The 9,062-nt window shown below is 38.9% G+C and overlaps 1 pseudogene; it reads left to right on the plus strand.

Moving 5' to 3' along the window:
• Positions 1-266: 266 nt before the first annotated feature.
• Positions 267-3,703, plus strand: LOC121882781 (annotated as a pseudogene).
• Positions 3,704-9,062: the final 5,359 nt, after the last annotated feature.

The raw sequence follows: 9,062 nt of genomic DNA on the forward strand, positions 1-9,062 counted from the left end.
TTGTATTTACTTGGATTTAAAAGTAATGTGTTGATGATGTAGAACAGCTCAGCCTGATTACACAAGCTGTATGTCACCTGCGTATCACAGCAACACCTCTAATACTGGTGACGTTCTGTGTTTCTCAGTTATGTGCATCTGTTCTTGCCAAAATGTCCCATCTCTGCTGTTGCCTCCCTGGAAAATACACTGAAAAAAAACAGGCATTACTGATGCTTTTGGAGATAGCACTGATTTCTCTGGCATATCTGATGAGGTCAAGTTCCATGTCTCAAAGGTACGATTGGAAAATTTGGCCTCTTAAGGTGTCGGTATGCTTCAACAGAATGTGAACAGCATTTGAATGCCCCTACTCTCACACCTTTGAACATAGGAATCTGACAGGCATTACAAATGGATTGGCTGTGTATGCGGACGTGAGACTGTAGGCAGGGTTTGAACTTTTCTCTTAAGCTCTCTTTTTTTCATTTTTAATACAATGGACACCATAGCATCAACACTATGAATGCATTCGAGGAAAGATTGTCTGAGAGTGTGCGGGCTGTCAAAATTGGCCAAAAATGATGTTCGATTATTCCTTCTAAAAAAAAACACATAGGTTCGAGCCATTCGAATATGTATTTTTACGCATTATGTCCATAAGAGGGCAAACCAATACAACGAGAAACATAACTACTATGCATATATTATTTTGTCATGATACAACATACATATGAGTTGGTCGATTTTTATTAATTTACTGTAGAAATCATACCCGTAGCATCAACACAATTATTGCAGTATGTACATTTTTAAAAAATGAATTGATTTCATAGGTTATCAGCTTTATTTAGCATACAGCCTAATAATTTGGGAGGATAATGAAGCATAAATCAATTTACTACTATTTAATACGCAACACCCAGTACTGGAAAAGCCGAAGTACTTGATACAGAAGTCTGGAGTTGAGAATACTGAGACAGTTGTATCTGTTTTATGAAAAGAAGTTATTCTACCAAAAGGAATTTAAAGTGGAAATTACTTAAGTTTAATATCTGGAATGAACCGCTTCATATTTCCATCAAAAAACCCCTGATTTCCTCTGAGTTATATGGTTTTGTAATTATGTGATGATTACTGTAAGCTTGTTTGTATGTAACCTTTATACACAAAATCCACTTTTTTTTTTTTTTTACCCGTCTTGTGTTGAGTGAGTTGTGTTTCACCAGTAAGGACAGTTTTGCCAGAAATCTCTTGTCACAGGACAGAAAAAGAGGCTGGTCCTTGTTAATTTTTAATAGCCCTGTCAGCTGACTCTAGGATATATTGAATATAATGGTGAAATTCCTGCCAAACTGCTGCAAAGAGGACATTACTGGTAAGCATGGCTTTCATTAAAATATGCTTTACATACAGTATCATGATGTTTTCATATTTAAATAGTCAATTTTGAGGACTTAAACCTAGAGTAAAATTCAGAATTAGTTAAGTTTAGAAGGTTTTAAAATGTGTAGACAAAATATATGCTGGTATGGAAGTGCAAAGCTGTTGAGAGGTAATGTGATATTGTGTGTCCTGTTCAAAAAGAAATTGTACCATTAACTACTGTCATTTTTATTATTTTCATGGATAAAACAGTAGATAAAATGTTCCATCAAATGAAATATAGTGTCTTTTCATTCAGTTTTTTTTTACAGTCACAGTTGAAAGGTTTATTATTAAATACTACTCTGACCTACAGTGGTTCAGCCCAACTAAACTTCCTTTGTATGGACAGGCTTTGAAGATGTGTGGTTTCTTGGCTTGGCTTTCTTAGTTATGCACTCACAGCACTGTTGCTGGCTGCAGCCTGGGCAGACCACCACCATTACAGCCATGAGGGAGAGATGAGCTGCCACAAGCTGACCTCCCAATGCTGACTTTGCCTTTGCTCTCTACAAAAGGCTGAATGCCAAAGCTGCTGCTGGAAAGAACATCTTCTACTCACCGCCACTACTCTCCACCGCCCTGTCCATGCTGTCTACAGGGGCCCGTGGTGGAACCTACAGCCAGCTGTTCTCCAGCTTGGGTAACAGCATCTTCAACCAGACACGGGTCAACGAAGCGTGCAAGCATCTTTTCCACATGCTTGGCCACAGCCATGAGAATCAGCGGCTGGATGTTGGCAACGGCGTGGCTCTGCGCTCTGGCTTCAATCCTCTTGAGAAGCTCCTTAAGGATGTCAAACAATACTCTGGAGAGATCTTCAATGTTGACTTTACCAAACCTCCTAAGGCTGCAGCTGAGATCAACAGATACGTTGCTAAAAAAAAACCCAGGACAACATCAAAGATGTGGCGAATGACCTGGAGGCTGATATGGCCATGGTACTGATCAACTATGTCTACTTTAGAGGTAAGAAGAAGTTTAAATCCATGTGTGGTTTCATGGCAGGCAAAGGCACAAATTCACCACATGTAACATAAACCAGATTCAGTTATGTGTAAACACTTCTCCACTCTTTCATACAGGGCAGTGGGAGATCCCCTTCAACCTTGCCTGGACACACAAGGCAGACTTCCATGTGGACAAGACCGCCAAACTTAAGGTGGACATGATGAAGAGGACAGTTTACCACAACACCTACTGGGATGCTGAATCGTCATGCTGGGCTACAAGGGCAGTACCTCCATGATGATTGCCCTGCCTGATGAAGGCAAGATGAGGGAAGTGAAGGGCCACATCAGCAAGGACTACATTAGCTGTCAAGACTCCTTCTCCATGAGGTAAGAGAGGAATCAGATTTAATTTTTGAATCCTCATACCTGGTTGTAGATAAAGTGACACACTTCATAGATAGATACAGTAACAGTGTAATCCTTTGAAAGGAATTTCTTGGTGTATGTTTGAATTCTAAGAAACAGCACAATTGGATGGTTGGTATAGATGAACGATAGATTGACTTGACTAGATAAGATGTGCATTTACTTACAATCACAAGTAATGTGTTAATGATTAGCACAGTTTATCTTGATTTGACAAGCTGCAATTTAACTCTGTATTCAAATGATTGTGACAATAGTGATGTTCTGTGCTTCTCAGGTATGTGGATCTCTTCCTGCCAAAATCTCTGTTGAGGCCTCCCTGGATAACACACTGAGAGAAATGGGCAGTGCTGATTGCTCTGACATATCTGACGAGGTGGAGATTAAAGTCTCAAAGGTAAAGTCGGCAAACATTTCTTCTTAGGTTTGTTACGGGAGTTTATTTATATGCTTACTTCACCACATGAGCAGCAGTTCAGAGACAACTGGAGAATATGAACATGTTTACATAGAGCCCCAGAGGATGCTAAAAAAAAGACCCCTTAGTTTCAGCAGCTTTCCTAGACATGCACTGCGTTTCAGACTAGACTCTGACTGCCTCTTCCTCTTTCCTCCACAGGTGTCCCACAAGACTCTGCTGAGCATGGATGATGATGATGACCTTCGTGATTGTGCCCGACGGTGTGCCTGAAATCATGTAACTCGACAGATCCTTCTTGGTTTTCATCCTAGACAAGTCCACCCGCAGCATCCTCTTCATGGGCCAGATCAACAGCCCCAAAGCCATGTAAAGACACGTGCTAGGAAAATAAGAATTCATGTCATCATGAGGTTCCTATCATGATCAAAATCATTGAATCTTTACATCATTCTGATATTGTAACTGGAAATGTGCTTCTACATGTGTATCTGTCTTTGCAGGGGAGTTTTTACTGGTTTCAGAATAGAAATGATTCACCAAATGTATCATTAAAGGATATCTTTTCAAGTAAATGAGAAGCTGTTGAGTGGTTTTGCATGTACACAGTTGTGTTTTACTTTAAGATTATACAAGGGACGACCTTTCATATATTGTGCTTGATGAATCTCACCTTTCTCTATCTGTGTTACCTGAGGGATGTCAAACCTAGATTTGGTCTTAAATGATAAATTAGTCGTAACCTGTCTCTGAATATATTATAATTTTGATCCTAAATTCAACAATGTGGGTAAGTGGGGAGAAAACACTCGGCAGTATCCTCTAGTGAGTACCAGCAGCTTAACAGCAAACTTTTATTTGACTGATGATACAGCAGAGAGAGGATGTGTAACCTGATGGCCATCAGCCTGACACAACTCCTCGCCCTTTGACCTGTAAACACAGGAGTTGCCGCGGGAGTGTTTACACAATCAGTACATATACACTTTGTCTCCCCTCACGCACACACGCCCCCACACACGCTGACTTCTGTGAAGGACATGCGTAAGAAATGTCTGAATCAGAAAGCTGAGTGGGCAGCTCTGTAGAGGTGTTGAAACACTTCCAATCTGTCCACTGTGCTGAACATAAACAGGTACTGTTGAGGCCCGAGCACCACTGGACTCTATCAGAAGCTGCACTACTTTGCATGGACATTTTATGAGTTGATTGTACTGTAGTGACTAATATGAAATTTTCAAGCACTATAATGGTATTTTTGTGTGTGCAAGTTTTAACTTTGTAACTCAAATTATGTATCAAACTTGACATTTTTTTGAGTGAACATCCAGTTTGCCTAATTTTTGTCCGATACATTATCATGCCGTAGCAATGCGGTCATGTAGAATAATTTGAAAAGTATGTACTGCATTACCTAATACCCAAAGTAATAATTAGATAACCTATACCACATGTTAACCTGTGATGGATAGCACAACGTTTTGTTTTTTTTATTGCTAACTGGTTAGCATGCAGAAATCAATGGAGAGCAATAGCAACCTGGAATGGAAAAAACAGACATTCATCCAAAACATTCAAATATCTGGTTTGTGGTTTGTGGCTTTTGATTTATAGTAACTGGCTAATACATGCACATCTATTGGTAACAGTCCCTTAACGTGCGTGAAGTGGAAGGAAGAGATGTTTGACCAGACAGAAACAGAAACAACTCAGTGTACTGGAGAACATACTGTCCTCAAATACCCTTTCCTGTTTTCACTTATTCTCTCTGAAATCATGTTGCGTCTGGACTCACTGTGACCTCAAACCAGGCCCGTAGCCAGAACAAATTGAACGGGGTTGCATTCAGTTTTCACAGGCGGGTCGAACATGGTTGAAAAATGCAAAAATGCCAATAACAAGAGACCCCCCACCCCCCCTCATATTAAGTAAATGCTTAACAGCCTGTGCTTTAACACAAAAACACATTATAAACATTAATTACACACTCTTAACAGAAATAGGGTTCACTCGATGTCTGTGTCAGAGCGTAGCACATCACAGCGTAGCACAAACATTTTCTGATACAAACTTAATGAACAAAAACAAGAATGTTGCTGAAGCAAAAGCTGATTAATTTCACCAAAGTGCCACAACATAACATAACAAGCCTGAGTTTAAATGGGTTTATAATCTATCTGTTCTGAGCAGCGTAATCATTCTTGGCCTTATTCCACAGCTCAGTGAACTCGGCTTCACAGTGTAGTTTCTAAACGCACTCTGCAACACTCACCACCTGCAGTTTATAACTAAGTTTAGCTGCTCACAAAATATGCAAGATAACATAATATTTTAAACTACCCGAGTTCATCAAATAATGAAGCATAATTTGATAATTGCATATTCAAAAGAGTAAGCTGTGAAAGCTGTGTAACTCTTTGTGGTCTGGGTGGAAATGAATTGTGGAAATAGAACGAGGAGGTTTAATGGTGGACGTATATTCTCTGTCCTGAGGACTCTCTCCTTCCATTCATTCATGTATTTGCATGTAAGGTCTCTTTTGAAGGCCATCTGCACCAGCTGCACCTTGTGCACATGGTCAGTGAAGACATTCCTCATAACTGAGAGTGGATTTTCAAACATTGCATGAACTCGGATAACAGAATGCTGCATCTGCCTTCACACTGTATTCCAGTCATTTACAAGTCTGGTACCACAATGATGCAAAAGAACAGCTCCTGTTCTGAAACAGATGGCCAGGGTACCACTGTAGACCTAGTTGATCAGATCTCTCACTTCCAAGATCATCTGGACACTGAAGTTGGTCCACTGACAGTCACACCTGATCCTCTGTGAACCTATGCCAGCAGCGGCCTTCTGTAGTGATTTCGTCCCCTCCTCCTCCCACAACAACCTGTCGTTCTTCCGATTCCAAACCAGACGTCTCTTTATTTTTGTTGGTTGAATTTGCTTTAACATTAAGCCATTTTCGTATACTGTATCCATTATCACCATACATACTATTTGCTAATGCTAGCTCCCAAAATTCTTTGAGTGGTGAGTTTAACCTTTAATCTTGCAGTTATGTACGAGATTTGATGGTTGACAATCTTCCTCTTATTATAGCCTGCTGAATCATAATGAAGACATGCACCAAACCAGATTTTATCTGCATAATCTCAAATGTAGGCACAAATGTAAAACACACATACTTTTTTCTTTTTATTAGAAAATTCATTTTGATGTGTCCCCCTCCCCTAGTAGGGGTGTGCCCGAATACAAATACATTATTCGGCAAAGCACAAATAGTGGGTTTTATACGAATATTTGTTTCATACAAATATTTTAAAAAATATTTGTTTTTGGGAAGAAAAAAAAAACCTGTCAAATACCAGTTCGCAGGTTGGTTGCATTGTTATCTCTGTTTCTCTCCTCTGCTTCACTGTTACATCTATCAGGGGTAAGTCCCAAGGGACTCTCCATAACCTGTTGTTCCCCTTCTCCTCAGCGCAATCGTCTATGATCTGGGAGACTCCAGTTCGAGACCTGGTGTTGGGACCTCCTTCCTAAGGTATTTTATTTATGAACACTTATTGTAACACTTGAATTTTCTAAAATTAAAAGCGTAATAAATACAAAAACAGGATTTTTAAGCCTCTTTCCACTTTTATTCGAATACAAATATATATACAAATAATTTTGCTGCCTCAACAAATACAGATACAAATACAAATACTGGGCTCTCTGGGCATCCCTATCTCCTGGTGACAGACCAAACTGAAACACTGAACACAAAAACTGAAAAAACTGAACACAAAAATGCCCTTTCACTGCCCTAAAGCTATAAACTATTTTCATTGGACCCTGTGTCAAAGTGTATAAGAGCAAATTTTGCAGACAATGTGGAATACACATACAATTTCACATTTTTTAATCTTGGTCTTAGGGTATTAAAGCTCAAAGATAAAACCACAACTTTGGAGCTAATTTTTCTCTTTGTCGAATAAACGCATCTTGAACATTACATTATTGTTTGCACTTGAGAGCAAAGGAACGAAGGAATAAGGACTGTGACACTTGTGGAAACTGATAAGATTCAAACTCCTATTGCTGTTCTGTATGCTTCTGTATGCTTTTTACCAAGTAGGTCTCATTTTCCATCTTATTTTACATAGGTGCTGATGTCAGCAGTTGGTAGGTTTGAGAAAAGACTGTGGTGTGTGTTTTTAACTCCCACAGCACCACTAAGGGAGGTTTCTTTCCGGGGCAGCTTTGGCTCGTGCCCGACACAGATAAGACCCACAGTGAGGTTAAACCCGTGGGAAGACATTCTGGGATAAAGTGAAATAGGCTTATTTCGGTTAATCAAGACCGTTGGTGAGTCTGTGTCTGTTGAGGTTCTGTTTGCTTATGGCTTCAGAGACTCAGGCACCTGAAATACTTTCAGAGTTTTTGCTCATTAAGTCTCAAATTACCACCATTAAAGTACACATTCTATGTATTGTATTCTCACTTCATTTTATCTTATTTTTATTAGTGTTATCAAGTGGGTTTTATTTTCCATCTTATGTTACATGTTTTTTTTAGGCCTACATGCTTTTATGTTCTTTTCATGTCCTTTTCATGTGAATCACTTGATGCATTTAATTTCTTTTGTTGTAAAACACTTTGAGCTGCATTTTTTGCATGAAAGGTGCTATACAAATAAAGTTATTATCATTTTTATTATTATTATTATTTTGGATCCAGATCCAAACACTTAAGCCTGTTATTGCAGGGTGTCCTATTGGAGCAAGATAAAGAAACCAGGTTTGTTGAGTATCACTGCAAACCATCATCTCTCCTGGTCTCACTACATTGATAACATTGTTAAAAAAATGGGGAGAGGCATAAACAGCAGGTATTCAGTTTGTTGCAATCTGCAACCTCACCTCTAGATGCCACTAAATCCTGCACACTGCATCTTTAAAATGCACTAGGAACTAAGAAGGGTCAGTTATGTCTTCCAAAACCATAAACAAATTATTTGATACACATCAATACACAAATAATCCAAAACAGCTTTAAACTTCAAGTGAAATACAGTATATTGTAGTTAGTACAGTCTAATGTAAACATATCATTCTTTATAGCTTATGTACCACTTAAATCTTTTTTATAATCTGACTGTGTCATCAATTCCTTATTTTTGTTGCGTTTTATAGTCCTCCTTTTATTTTATTCTCATTTATATTGTTAATGTCTCAGGGCTCAGGAGGTAGAGCGGGTCGTCTAGTAATCGGAGGGTTCCTGGTTCGATCCTCTGCTCCTCAAGAGAGCGCGTCAAAGGGTCCTTGAGCAAGACACTGAACCCTTAGCTGCTCCTGATGAGCAGGTTGGTGCCTTACATGGCAGCCTCCGACATCAGTGTATGAATGTGTGCGTGAATGGGTGAATGTGAGGCATATATTGTAAAGCACTTTGAGTGGTTGGTAGACTAGAATATATATATATATATAATATTTAATATATAAAATATATATATAAATGCAGTCCATCTTCTCCCATGTGTATTTGCATTAGAGGTGTTTGTGTGTTCTGATTAGACTGAATCAACAGTGTCATTTACTAAATCAGTGGCTTTTAACAGTTAGGCTTCCCGTCACTGGTGACTTTGAGTGCTTTCTGTCAGCTCATCGATGATACACAGTGTATAACTTCCATGTTAAAACTTCTTTTGCCACAAACAGGAGGCTGCTGAGCTGTTAACACTGAACACAAAGTGATTTATTATTTCCACCTCTAATTAAAACATGTTATATTCTCATGACAGCCCTAATTTTTCATTATGGATTAAATGAAAATATGAATGGCACATTTTCTTAGCTTGCTAATTCAGATTG

Source organism: Thunnus maccoyii, chromosome 17, assembly GCF_910596095.1.
Source record: "Thunnus maccoyii chromosome 17, fThuMac1.1, whole genome shotgun sequence".
NCBI lineage: Eukaryota > Metazoa > Chordata > Actinopteri > Scombriformes > Scombridae > Thunnus > Thunnus maccoyii.